The sequence below is a fragment of the Crocodylus siamensis genome, chromosome 5 (genome assembly GCF_052110815.1).
Source record: "Crocodylus siamensis isolate JL-2025a chromosome 5, ASM5211081v1, whole genome shotgun sequence".
Classification (NCBI taxonomy): Eukaryota; Metazoa; Chordata; order Crocodylia; family Crocodylidae; genus Crocodylus; species Crocodylus siamensis.
In genome coordinates this window covers 191,646,418-191,661,905 of record NC_143399.1, presented here as the reverse complement: position 1 = coordinate 191,661,905, position 15,488 = coordinate 191,646,418, and positions in this window count along the sequence as shown.

Here is a 15,488-nt window from a genome sequence, read left to right as displayed (position 1 = left end):
CTGGGGGCAGCTGCAGCCCTGGAGACACAGACCCCCAGATAGTTCTCCACACAAGCGCAATAAACAGAGCCACACTAAGGAGTGAGGGAAGTGTGGGCTCAACGATGAGTATGAGTGAAAACTATTTGGCTGCACTCCTGGCATAAACTCCCACGCATCACTTTGAAAATCTACCCCTATGTGTCCTTAGCATTGGTTTTCAAAGTACAACAGCCTAGAGACAGATGTGCCATTATTGTGAGTGGTTCAAAGGGAGAAAACTGGTTTGACGGGGAAATAAAATCCATAGGAATAGAGCAAGTACCAAGAAATGTTCTAAGAGGGGATAAGCATGTTCTAAGGTGTTTTAACAATCTTCTGGCTCGGAGCCCAGAACTCAGTCGGAGCAGTTGTATTCAACTCCAGGCCACCACTCTTTGAACTTATGGAAACCTATGGTTATATTTAGCTAATGGAAAGATATATGACTAGTATATAATAACCCTTGTGTCAATGACTCCCCATTACAACTCTTAATGTTACTGGGGGGGCGTTAACAACAATTGCTTAATGCATGGGTTCTGCTGAAAGGGACAGGAAAGCAGTAGATGCATTGTATGATATTGTTGCCACTGGGTGCTGTTAAGGGATCTGCTGTCTGGTGCAGAAGGGAGCTCTCTATAGTCCTCCTCAGTCACTGGTCTAGGCTTTACTGCAATATGCCTCACTGTGCTAACTGACCTATTTACAAAACTGCTGTCAATAAAAGATTTGCAGTCAAAGCACCTTGGTTATATAGAGAGTGTTTAACTAGTTCAGTGTTCTTGGTATATTAAGAACAGATATTAGCTAAATTAATCATGAAAGGGAGGTCCATTTGCACCCATGTATTAAAAGGAAATCAATTCTTTCAAAGAGCTGTTCTAGGCATCTGCTCTCAGGAGGGGACTCTGGGGCCCAGTGACTGGAGGCACCTGCCTGCAACCCTGACAGGTGCCCACACAGTGGAGAGTGGCACCCCAGTGCCTAATGGTCCCTACTGACTAGCTCTAAACAGCTCCCTCACAGGATCTGCAGTCAGTCTTCCTCCCTCCAAGGAATCATAATGAGAGGAAAGTGGTTAACGCTGGGTATTTTTTTCCATTCCAGGAGTCCTGGCTAATTTACCCTGCATTTCTGGCAGGTTTCACAGCTGGTGCTGGGATCCATCCAGTCACAGCTAGACCATTACCTCTAACCCAGCTAGCCAGTTTAAAGCTAGCTGAGCTCTGTCTACACTACACTGTGAGTGCATCTACACGTGCCCCTGACTGCACAGTTGGTCCTGCACAGTCATTTAATACTTGCTCTAGCAAGTACTAAATGACTGCTTAGTACCCACCAGTACTACACAGTCCCAGTGGCGCACGAGTCGTTTCCGACCCTACAATGCAGTAGCAATAAGCTATTGTGCGATAGATCATTGCTACTGAGCATCATGGTTAGTGCCCACTGATGCTACATCGCTGCAGCAACAAGCTATGTCAACAAGCTTATTGCTACAGTAACATAGCGTCTTGTGTAGATGTGCCTGTGCTCACTAGGCTAGGGAAGAAAGCACTAGTACATACCTTCCACTCAGGCCTATGAAAGGGTTAGTACTTCTTGTAAGTGCTTTGTAAGATCACCTATCAATCTTCTGGGCCAGATGGGTTGGGCATCACTGCCCTAGTTTTGAAAGAAATTGCTGAACATCTCTTCCTGTGAAACCTCCTATAGACCTTGCGTCAAAGAATCATAGAGAAGTAGGGTTGGAAAGGACCACCACAGGTCATTTAGTCCAGCTGCCTGCCTGAGGCAGGGTTACCCCTCTCCAAATCATCCTATACAAATTCATTGTCTAACCTCTTAGCAAAAGACAATCAACCCTGACACAACACATGACATAAAACCCTAACCAAGCAGGGGGAACATGGTGATCAATGTTCAGGTTCTATAAACAGATCTCCAGAGATATCCTCAAGAGATCTCAGGAAGAGGATCATACAGGAAGTCAGAAACCCCCACACGCCATGGGGTAAAATTTCTTCCTGACCCCAGATATGGCAACCAGCCTGACCCTGAGTAGAGGGGCAAAGAATCCTCTAGCCAGGAATCTTTGGCTTTAGGTCCCAGCAGGATCATTGGCACATTCACACCAGTCCAAATCCCCAGCTTTGGCCACAGCCAACACTCAAGAAAGAGTAAAAAACCCCTTGGGGGGGAGGGAGGAGGGCTAAATTCCCTCCCAGCCCCACACAGCAACCAGCAAAGCCCAGAAGCATATTCTACCATAGCAGAACACAGACGTAGCTACACCTAGATCATCCCCAACCAGTCCAACCTCTTAACATCTCCAATGATAGAGAGTCCACAATTTCCCTAGACAGTCTAGGATGAAACCTAGGATGAAATCAGTATTACTGTAAAAATCTACAGAGTTCAACAGAGAATGAGAACCTCTATATATAATTTACTTATTATATATCAGAGATATATTATCCAGGAGCATTCACAGTGAATTGGCTAATTGACTACAGGCCCTGTAATGCAAAGGTGTTCTAGGACAAGTAGTTTTAGGTGGAGGAATGAAGAAAATCCTTTGGTCTCACCTATTACACAGAGACTACAGCATGGGAATGGAACCCTCTTAGTGATTCTATAGGCTAAAGCCAACTTGGAGGGATTGCAATAACTTTATACAAGTCAAACAAATAAAATTTGTTGCTATAGCCTGTTAATGAGATCTAAGAAAAGCACGTCAGGATTCTAGACCAAGTCCATTAAAAGAGGTTTATTGATTACAAGAACAGAAATATGCTGGCAGTCAGTAATTTTCTACTCTTTTTATTAAGGAATTGTAATTTCTGTTTTGGTCTTCTGTAAATCATGGAAATGGCTTATTACCTTCAAAGTACGTTTTCTGCCTCATTCCTGTGATGGCTTTCTCTGTGAAGAAGGTTATAGAGAGATACTGCTTCACACTTTCTAGCACCCTTTACCCTCAAGGGAGAAGAACACCCTCAGCTTCTACTCCATAGACTTGTCCATCTTTAGCATCTTAAGAGAGCTGTGCACCTTACAGGACAAAACCTGAAAAGAAATTCAGCATGATCTGAAAGAGCTTCCTTATAGTAGAGGAATAACATAGAAAAACAGGGTTTTGGCTTCAATTGGGCTTTTTCATGGCAAAGAATTGTTTTTTCATTTAGATCCATTGTTTATGGGTAAGTCTATCTTGGACCATGTCTCAGCCTTTGCTTGTAAAAGATGTCCCTCTCTTATCTTAAGTAGTATAGTGGGTCAGATCATCAGTATTTTAAAATGCAAATGATGCTGCCTTACACCAGCAAAAAGATCTAACCCATTATCTGATTCTCTTCTAAGTTACAATAGAAAACCCCCTTCAAATCAGTTATGTTACTAAGACCAGAATTTGGCCTATGTGTTGTACAAAGATCATATTTCTCCTGGTTTGAGAAAAGTAAGTTGTATCTTTGATTACAGATTATTATAAATTAGATATCCATAAGGGAAATCACAAAGAGACAAAGATGTATTGTATTGATTGTCTTGGGCACCTGTTTCAGCTCTTTCATATGTTACTGAATGGTGGGTATTCCTTTCTGATGTCAGCTGGAGAAGTACTGAGGTGTCATAAATAATGATACTATTTCATAGACCTACGTTATCAAACTGGAACACCTTTTTCTCAGATATTCCTAGTATAATAGCCACAGCACAAGTGAAAGCCTGCTCTGTGCTATTACTTTATTACAACTGTAAACAATTCAGATTCTATTCCAAATATTCAAAGGATTAAAAGCAAAATGTAAAGCACTGCTGAGTAAATCTATGCAAGCTGCTAGAGTGTAGTGGCATTAGGATGACTTCATAACAATATCAACAAGTGCCTGCTAAAAATCCCAACACATTGATCTGCCAAAACTGAAACAGATCAGCAACCACAGGTGCTTATTTTGCCTTTTTAGTTCATCAGTGTCATGCAACTGTTGGCTCAGTCAGCAAATGTGTCAGCTCTTGGAATAACAGCTACTTACGTAGGTTAGGTACTCTGCCAAAAGGTAAGTGTTTTAAGAAGTAAAATCATAAAGTATTAAGGACATAAAGCCTGTGATAGTAAAGGTGACTCCTTAGCAATAGGCACCATAACAACTCATTTTACCAAGGGCATAAAAAGTCAGCTTTATTTTTGCCTCTGTCACAAGTCATAAAACAGAGCTCTGTTCAATTTGCTTTCATGTTTAAGGCGACATTTCCTTCAACACTGATTTCTCTATTTGGAACCTACGTAGGAAACACAGGCTTCCCAGTTACCCATTGCCTGCAGGATGTGTAGGCATCCACACCTGGGCAGCGTGGGTACAGGACCCTCCAACTGTGATCTGAGGGGCGCTGCTGTCACTTCACACAGAAATAAGTGAAGACAAGGAAGACCTAAGCCAGTTAGGTGAGAACGTGGCACACAGAAGCCACACACTCAGTGAGGAGCTACCTCCGCTACCTGGCAAGCTGTACCTCTCTGAGGAAGTCAGATGCCTAATCCTGCAGTGCAGAGAAGCATCTCAGCCCACTTGGGACTCCTTTCAGGCATTAGATACCTAAATAAGCCCTTTTTCACATATCATTGCAAAGGTTGCTATCACCATCCACCATTTATCCAGGATACTAGGGGTTATAGCCCTCTGCATTGATATGTGAGGCCCTAATTCAAATCCATTCTCTGCCTTGGGGACTTGAACTTCCTAACCATTAGGATATAGTCATTCTTATTCTCTCTGTGTGACTCATGCAAACTGGACCAGCTTCAACAAGACAGACAGAGAGCAGGCCCAAAAATGCTCTACAGACTGGTGGTTAGAGCCTCTTCAAGGGTATGGAAGATGTGAGTTCAGGCTCCCTCAAGCAAAGGAGAAATTAGAACTTGGGGCTTCTACAACCTCATTGCGGGTTCGAACCACTAGATTTCTGGGCTAAGAGGGCACCACAGCAGCTCCTCCTTTTTCAGCTTTGTTTCATGAGAAGCCTGATTTGGGAGGCATGTTCTGTCGAATCAGGGCCTGCAGGCAAGACAAGCAGGAAATATATATTGCGTGAATCTTGATGGGGCTTAAATGTGAACTAGGTGTCTAGCTCCTTGGCACAGTCAATACCAAGGCAGCTCTGATCATGCCCAGGAGAACTTTATGTGCCTCAGGAACTCTAATGTTGGAAACTTAGGCACCTGGTGATTTCAGGCCTCTCTAGGGTTGGGCAGCAGCTTGAGCGGGGGGGTTGTGAGGAGCTAAATTTTAGAGTTAGGCACCTATGTGCTACTCAAGCTCCAGCCCTGTATTTCTATGCAGATTACTAGTATGTTGAATACTACAGTCTATATAATATTACTAAAATGTCAAATGTACATTTAAGGTACATAGTATAGAATATGATATGGTGTAGTCGTATTTAAAATTATTATGCACGGAGAAGCAGGTTATTTACACTATATATGAGATAATACTGCTACCTTTACTTGGTAGCAAATGTAAGAACTCAGGGGACATATCTACATGTGTAATTAATTCACAGCAATAAACTCCAGTGCATATCATGCCAGAATTTATTGCTCTTGGGCCCTGCATTGACATGTGCACCTGGGACCACAGCACACTGAGCCAGGTTGGAGCAGCTCCAGCTTGCAGGGGATAGAGGGGGTCAGCCTGCCAGCCCAGGGCTGCTCCAACCCAGCTCAAGGTGTTGTGGATGGGCTGGCTGGGGCACAAGGGTGCTTCAGTGTGGGGTAGCCAGTAGACAGTCCCCATGCTGAAGCACCCTCATGCCCCGGCCAGCCCTGTCAGCATCCACACGTGCATTGCTGTGCGCTAAAAAACTGCCACAGGATAGTACTTGTATTTACAAGTACTAACTTATGGTGGAATTTATTAGTTTACTGTGGCCTGATAGCGCTGCACAGGTAGATGCTGAGATATTTACTGTGGATTAGAGGATTATTGAGTATCAGAATTTGGCCTTTAATTTATGGATGGTAAAGCAGAACAGGAACAAGATCCTTCCACTAGTGATTTATATGTCTGGGTACCCGTGAATCTCTCGTGACAGCATTCTACCAAAAATATTTGATCAAAAGGTGACACAGTCATGGTCAAACTAACTCGTGCAGGCTAGTAAATGGACCATTTTAGAACATCACAATGATATGTAGGGAGATGCATCGCAGTAAGGAGAACATAATGAAAATGTATTTTCATGACAGCAAAATTGCCAGGACTTATTTACCACATTGTTAACCTACACAGAGCTGAGGCCTATTCTTAAGACCCTCTGGTTTCCTTCTTCGTACAGTTTTATAAATCCTCTAATCTCCAAAAATAAAAAGAATTTAGAGGATGAATTCAAACCATGCTGCTTTGCACACTGTAGAAAAGGACATGTTTTTTTTTCTGCCTAAAACACAATCCAACTCAAAGTTTCAAAATGTCCCATTGTCATTTCTAAGAGCAGGTTTAGACCCCAAAAGCAATACTGGCTATCCTCAAGGCAGCATTAACAAGAATAAAATCAAAAGGCCCTTGGTAAAGAGCTTATATGGGGTATCACTCTTTCTGCAATCTGTTCTCAGCATCAGCTGAAAGCAAAGAGCATCCACATGACAATTAAAGGATAGAATGATTCGTGTGTGCTCTTTAACAATAAATTACCTATGGATTTCTAAAGACCCAAATTCAATTCTCATTATAATCTCACAAAAAGCGCTGCTGTCTATGCTGTTCAGCACTTGACACAAATTATTTGAGGCAGTATGTATTTCATCTTGGTTGATACAAGAAATTACAAGTGGCCTAATAGTTAGTGACAGAAGTTGACATATCAAAGGATTCGTAGGAACATAAACAAAAAATAAATCACCATTTCACTGCCCCTCCCGAAAACTAAATTCCTCATTTTACAAAGACCATATAATCCTTTCATTTTCAAACAAATACCACTGCATCATTGTTATTCTAACATAAGCTAGCATAAAGCTTACAACAAGGAGCATGTTTAATGTGCTTTTTAATAGCCCTGTTTGAAGGACTTCTTACTGACATCATATCATTGGGGGATCCAAAGGGGATTACATGTGTCAGCCCAATCAATTGGTGGTAATTGTAGCACAAAAGACCTATCTGAGAGCTAACACAGCCATAGTAAACTATGCTCCACAGTCTCCTACCTTGTAAAAAAAAGCTATTAAATTAATTGGCACTAAAAGCATGTAATAGTTATCTAATCTATTAATTTTTAGTTTAATATTAACTAGGGTGTCTCCTATGACAAGTATTTGACCTGTACTGAAAGAATGGAGTAAGATCACCCTTACAGTCTTTCAAGTTAACAAAATAGTTGCTTGAAGGAAAGAAGGGAAGGCATTCTTTAGCTCTACAGTGTATTCTAAGATTTTATTTGTTTTCATACAAGTATTGACTTTATGTGGGGCCAGCCTGGTTGTGCCTGATGCAGCATGTTCCTCTGCAAACTCCACAGCTCTCAGCTGGGCCTTCAGGACAACAGAGGCTACACTGCCACTTTAAAAGAGCACAGAAGATGAATTAGATGCTTATGGCCCCTATTCAGCTATACTATGGCAGCAGGTGGTTATATACCTGCTCATATATTCATTTCAGAAAGGTGTTTCCAGTGTTCATCATCTTGAAGACCCATGCACACAGGGAATAAAGTAACACAAGGAAATTAGGTTTTCTATGTTCAGTTCCTACTCATGACTGAGTCACATGCCTCAATTTACCCATCTGTATAATAGGTATATGACTAGACACCTGCCTACCTCCCCAAAACTGCTACAAGTTCTGATCCTAGGAGTTGCTGATTACCCAAAGACTTTGAGCCAGCCAATGGAAGATGCAGGTGTTCATTACCTCTCAGGATCTGGCTCTTAGGACCTGACACAGCTTCCACAGAAGTCAATGGCACAACAAGCTGCATAGAATGAATTCTGATCTCAGTTATGCTAGGGAAAATCTACAATGGGCATGTCTACACACACACATTAATGCAATTTTCAGAAAGCGCATTAAATTTAGTACCTCCAGTGTGAGCTACTTAATTAGTGCACATTAGGCTGTGCTAATGAGCAGTAGCACAAGAGCATGCTTTTTAGTTGACAATGCACAGTAGCCTATTTTACTGCACATTAGCATAATAGCACATTTTTTACACACTACTTCAATGCACAGTAAAACAGACTACTGTGCATTAAAGTGCACATGTAGTTCCACCCAGTTTATACTAGTACCATGGAGCTCATAATCTGGCCCACTGACTCCTTTCTACCTTATATGTGCTCACAGCATTTTAGTAATTAATAATAAGCATGCCAAAAAGTGTTGGTCACCTTTTATTCTCATTGAGGGAAAGCTTAGGAAAGCTTCAGGAAGGATGAGAAATGTCCAAAATAGGTATAATCATTTATGATTTGAAACATGCTACTTTAAACAGATTGCCGTGATTCGTTGGTCCTTGAGAAAACAATGTTTATTACTGAAACAATGCAGTCAGATAAAGCACGGCTTTCACACCTGTCTAATATTCTTGTGTGGCTATCAGGCACAGTACCACATCACAATTTTGTGATAATCACAGCTTATATCATTCCTTTGTTGCTATAAAGTTGGCAGTTAGCAGGTGAATGCAATAACAGATGAGTGAAGTGTTTCAAAAGATGAAAGGTCATTCTCTAGGAATACTCAGTCACCAACTAATCTGAATTCTCTCCTATTCCACATAGTTTTAAAGTAAGAACAGGTTTTATTTATATGGTTCCCTACCTGTCAAGCCTTTCTGAACACCTCACAAAACAAATAAAAGGTATTCAAATGAACCAAAGTGATCTCATAGGAGAAAACTTCCCAAAGGTATATGACTGCCAGAACTATGGGAAAAGCAATGCCTAGTTTTGATCTTTTATTTTAAGTGGGGATGTGGAAGTAAAAGCAGACATAGGCTGTAAGATGTTGAGACTGTACATGGGACCCAATCTACGTAAGGTTTTCTGGGACAGCTTCTCCAACTTAAAATCTCATTCATTTCCATGTGCAAAGATTTGCAGACACAGACACAGTCACAGTGACTGAATACTCAGGGGTGACAACCGCATAAGCCAGTGACCAATCACTTGTCTAACAGGTTCTCTACATGCAAAATTGCCTGTAACTACTGCCTGCAACTAAGGAAAATAAGTGCACAAATGCAATTCTGACAACTGGCACCATAATATTGAAACATAGACTGCACCTCTTCAGCTGCAGCTAGCACAAAAAGGCAAAGAGCGGTTAGGTAGAATCCTTTTACCTATTATTAATACCCTGTTGATGACTTCCTATGGCCATTACCAAAGATGGAGGGTCTCCTGCGCAATACACTGCCCAGGAACCAGCAGTTCAGCACCATGTATTTTAGGACGAATAGTGTGGTACAGTTCTATATTTAAGCAAAAGTTGTGGTAGTGAGATGTTTTGCATTTCCCACTACTAGCATAACACTCTGGCAGTCACCTTTCAGAATGAAGTACAAAGCAGGAACAAGAGTTGGACCTTAAAAATAATTCTTAAGTAAACCACATCCATTAAGTCAAACGGGTAGATGAACAGGAACTGCTTTCATTGGAAAATTTTGGCCTGGCGAGCATCAGCCCTGGCCTTATAACTTGCTCTGAATGGGGCCAGTATCTCCAAGGTAGACTTTTCTTACATTCTTCTCTGATGATTTGTTAATGCTCTTGAGTGATAAAAATCATGATTTTCATAATAAGTGGAGTTACTGAAGTATGTTTGGAATTTGAAAGAAGTGTCGAGCCCATGGTGTGCATCTCATTCCAGCCCAGGAGCCGGTACAATGGAATGAAAGGCTAAAACGCAAAGTACAAATTATTCCTTGTCCTTCACAAATGTCTGCCATGCCTGATCCCTTGGAGACTGCAGCACATCATTAGTTTCCTTGCTCCACTTGTCGGGTCGTGCAGTTTGAACCAGGGTATCACAATACAGTGACGGTAGCGCTCAATTGCTAAAACTTTCAGAGCACAAAGAATAAATGGCAATTCTGATCCTGCCTGACAACAAGTCCTGTCTGCATAATGCAAGCTTTGTTTTGACTTTGGCATACAGACAGGACCTGCATTTTTCTGTCCTGCATCATCGCTTTTCTGCATGGCACAGTGGGCTTCATGATGTTTGGTAACTTATCTGTATTTTACATTAAAGAATAAGAGTAAGTAGGGGAAGGACGATGATTGGCGTGGCTAATTCACTGAAATGGGACTTAGGAGCTCTGAGTTTAGTTCTTGGCTCTACTACAGCTTCCTTGCATATCCACAGGCATATCACTTAAACCTTGCTTTACATATTTGCATCCCTTTCTCACAACCTTTGTCTAGGAGGTCTCCTCAGGAAGTAAATCTTTCAGAGCATGAACTAGTAGGTGTTCATGAAAAGCCTCCGCTGTTCCCTCCAGGCACTGCTATAATACAAATTATTAACAATAGTTGTTAAATAAGAGCTTTGGGGACTGTCTTTAATTCCATAATTATGGGGTTAAAGGTCTCATCAGACTGAGTAATCTGAAAGGATTTCTATGTTAACTGGCTCAAAGTTCTTGGGAACACTAGGAGTAACATGCTAGTTGCAACTAATATTCAAGACTTATGCTCCTCTGTGTTTAATTAGTCTGAAGACAGCTATGCAAAAGAGCACTTGAGAGCTGGTATAAGTGATACCAGTAAATTTAAACTGGCTAGACTGCTGTTGTGTGGGATACCTTGCATGTTTACAATACAAACCTAGCACTATACTCAGGAAATCCAGCATTGTCTAAGGAGATTTATGGCAGAGTTGGGAATAGAACCAAAATCTCTTAACTTCCAAACTTTGGTTTCTGACACAAGACCATCCTTCAACCCCAGCTGACACAAACTCAATGAAACTGAACTAATAACTCATAACAAATAGCTTATTAGACACATTTGTCAGATGCCTTTGGTAATTGGACATGCTATAGAGACAGAAAGTACTTTGAACACCTTTCTTCTCCCTACTGGTTTTGTGTGGACTCAACTTCAGCTATTTGTGCTTCTTTCGATGACTGTTTTTTACTGGTCGTTCATTAAGAAATTTGGGAAATAGCGGGTGTGATTACACAAGACATTTACTGCAGAGCTGATTAATTAGGTCCACGGTGAACATCTCAGCGTCTATACTCATGCCCCCATTAGGGCACAGGAAACTAATAAACTCTGCAGCACGGTACTACTTATAAATACAAGTACTACCCAGCTGCAGAGGGTTTTTTTGTGCACAGCAATGCACATTTATACACTGACCCACCCGGCTGGGGCATGAAGGTGCTTCAGTGCGGGGCCTGCCTACCAGCCAGCCTCACACTGAAGCACTCTCATGCCCCAGCCAGCCCCTCTGCAGCATGTTGAGGCTAGTCAGAGCAGCCCCAGGTTGGCAGCCTGAACCCCAGGGCCTCCTGCCAGCCAGGGCTGCTCTGATCCAACTCAGTGTGCTGGAGTCTGGGCACACGTGAAAATGGTGCACCTGGAAGCTTTCCAGGAGCAATAAACTGTGGTGTGATATGTGCTAGAGTTTATAAATAATTTTGCCTATTATGCGCATTAATGGCATGTGTAGATATACCTAGTGTTTGCCTAAAGCACAGGGGAGATGTAAAGGTGAATTCTGTTCATATGCTCCCAGTGCTTCAGCTTATGTTGTCTCACTAGCACAGTGCTTCTCAAACAGGCTACCATGGAGTGCCAGAAAATGTTAGCACTGTTGGGTTTATAAACATGATACACAAGATAAGCCCAGAGTTTTCAAATAGAAAGCCATAGCTGTGTTCTTTCTGAGTACTCTGCAGCAGAAAAACTGCTATATTATTTCTCTGTAGTCAAAAAAAAGAGTGAAAATGAAGAGCTGGCATTTTCTAAGGGGCACTGCAAAGGATCCAGGGATGCCTTATGTCTAATAAGACTAAGAACCACTGCATTATCTCCTCAACAGGTGCATCTGTATATTGAATACAAGAAAGAAAACTGAGCCTTGTGAGGGAACACTTTTGGTGAGGGGCTTGATGGTGGCAAAACAGTTGCTTATAGCAATCCTCTTCTGGATTTGAGTCAGCCTGGAGTATCTGCACTCACTTCTACACCCTCTGAAGTGGGAGGCAGGTATGAAGAGCTACATAGATGTGATTCTCTAATTTACGAGCAGGAACAAGTCAGCACCACATGCTGCTTCTGTACTGTGTTCTGACAGAATCCAGGATGCTGGTGGGTACCAGGCAGGACTGGAAAGTTTGTATCTTTGAAAGAGAAGGAGCCTTCACTAAAAAATGAGCGAAAAGGTATCTGTGTGAACAAATAGCTTAGGATGAGAGCAATCGGTCACAGTACCAATCAGTTTCTCCCAGCCACTTAACTACTGTATTAGAAGAGAAGTCAGGAACATCTACTGTCATATAAGACAAATCCTTGGAGAAATACTCATCCAAAGACAGAAAGATATTGCCATCATACACAAGTGATCAGTTAGAAGCAACTGTTTTCAGCATCTAAGACATTCATAGACTAATGGACATAGACCTCCTACTGCATGTTCTTTCTCCTGTAACCTCTCATTTTAGCTAAAGCTGTTCTAAAAAAGTTTAAGTTTAAAAATTGGTTTTGGCAAAATAAACTGTTTTCATATGTTTTCCTTTTTTAAATCTACAGTTATGGGTTTCAACACAGACAAGTGCAAGGTGATGCACCTGGGGAGGAACAACTGGCACCATACCTACGGGTTAGGGAACTCCCCTCTTGTCAGCACGGAGGCAGAAAAGGATCTTGGAGTCATAATTGACTCCAAGATGAACATGGGCCGGCAGTGTGGGGAGGCAGTCAGGAAGGCCCACCGTACCTTGTCATGCATCCACAGATGCATCTCGAGCAGGTCCAAAGAGGTGATCCTCCCCTTCTGTGCAGCACTGGTCAGGCCACAGTTGGAGTACTGCGTCCAGTTCTGGGCGCCGCACTTCAAGAGGGATGTGGACAGCATGGAGAGGGTCCAGAGGAGGCCACTTGCATGATCAGGGGGCAGCAGGGCAGGCCCTATGAGGAGAGGCTATGGGACCTGAACCTGTTCAGCCTCCAAAAGAGAAGGCCGAGGGGGGATCTAGTGGCCTGTTATAAACTAGTCAGGGGGGATCAGCAGGCATTGGGGGAGTCACTGTTCCCCTGAGCAATGCCAGGAGTGACCAGGAATAACGGTCACAAGCTGGCAGAGGGTAGGTTTAGGTTAGACATCAGGAGGCGCTACTTCACAGTCAGGGCGGCTAGGGCCTGGAACCAACTTCCAAGAGAAGTGGTGCTGGCTCCTACCCTGGGGGGTTTTAAGAGGAGGCTGGATGAACACCTTGCTGGGGTCGTTTGACGCCAGTACTCTTTCCTGCCATGGCAGGGGGTCGGACTAGATGATCTGTTCAGGTCCCTTCCGACCCTACTAACTATGAAACTATGAAACCCAGTGGGTGCCTCTTCACATAAAATTACTTCAAAGCAATAAATTCCCAAGCAGTTTGAGCCAGAGTAAACTACTCCTGGGTGCAACATCTACACATGTGCCTGGGACAGCAGCAGTTTGTGCCAGGGAGGAGCAGTTTACACTGGGCTGGGGACATGGGGGGAAGTGGAGGTCAGCCCCAGGCTCCATGTGACAACATCAGATGGCAGAGTGGCTGGCTAGGGCAAGAGGGTACTGCAAGTGCAGAGCTGTGTGACAAGACAGCAGGCAGGAGTCTGGCCCTCTTCTGGTTAGGCTGACTGGCCACAATTTATGCCCATAGTTTGCATCTACATGGGCATTTAATTAAAGTTAATTACTCGGCCGTAACAAAATACTGTTGCTGTCCCTGACAATACTATGTTATGATGGCATTATTCGTTTACTGTGGCCTAATAGCATTGCATGTGGACAGTGATACTTTACTCCACAGCTAATTAATCTACTCTAGCTAAGGGCACACATAGACGTGGCCAGTATTTATTAAAAACACTATCAAATTTCATAAATGTTACCTTCATATTCATTTCCGCAAAAACCTTGATTAAAAAAATACTGAAAAAAATTCAAAACATTTAGATTGAGAAACGAAGATACTTTGGCTAAAGGACAGAAAATATCTGTTCAATCTGCCCCACGCTTCCTATGCAACCCTGAGCAAATCTTGTAACTTCTTTGTCTCACCTACAGAATAGTGAGATAGCAGTTATCTACCTCTCAAGCAACTGTGAGGGTATAAATGGAAAGAATTATACTATTATCAGTCCCTTTACTATTAAACTAATCTCCCTTCTGCAGGGAGTCTTATATTCAAGTTACCCACCGTACAAGAATTCCTTAAGTTATAACACCCCAATGTGTCCTTTCTAAAGGTACCTGACAGGATTCCAGTTTGAGCTTGCACTTTCAGTCGAGCGCTTTCAAGTTTGATCCCTTTGAATCTCTGAAGTTCACCTACACAATTACCTCCTCTGTTCAAAGCAACCCAGGGCTTAGGTAGAAATAAAGAGAAATAAAGGATTTCCCAGGGTGCTTTTGGAAACCTGAAAAATTGTTACACCTTCCAGTTCATATCATGATGGTGGTTATCCCACCTGAATGGCAAATTCTGCGTGGAAGGCCCAGCTGTGCTACACTGCTGTACCTATGGTAGATGTACAAACTGTAATTTTCATTAACTCCAAAGTGTAAGAAGAATAGAATATGGGTTCTATGTGAGTCTGAGAGCAAAATTTGGCCCCAAATCAATAAAAGAAATATGCTGGCAAGCAGAAACTTTTCCACCAAAATATATGGCCAGACTTAAAGCAATGCCAGGGCATGTCTACACAAGATACTGCTGTGCAGTGGTTACTGTGCATTTATTTAGTATTTGTATGTTCAAGTACTAAACAAATGTGCAGTAACCAGAGTTACTGCACAGTAGTGTCACTTAAAAGATGTTTGCCAGCACTACTGTGCACTAGCCTAATAATGATTACCTCCCTTCAGGAGGGATGTGGACAACATTGAGAGGGTCCAGAGGAGGGCCACTCGCTTGATCAGGGGACAACAGGGCAGACCCTACAAAGAGAAACTGTGGGACCTGAGCCTGTTCAGCCTTCACAAGAGAAGGCTGAGGGGGGATCTAGTGACCATCTATAAACTCACTAGGGGGGACCAGAAGGGTTTGGGAGAGACCTTGTTTCCCCTAGCACCCCCTGGCATAACAGGGAATAACGGCCACAAGTTGTTGGAGAGGAGGTTTAGATTAGACATCCATAAGAATTACTTCACGGTCAGGGCAGCTAGGATCTAGAACAACTTCCAAGGGAAGTGGTGCTGGCTCCTACCCTGGGGGTCTTTAAGAAGAGGCTTGAAGCCTACCTGGCT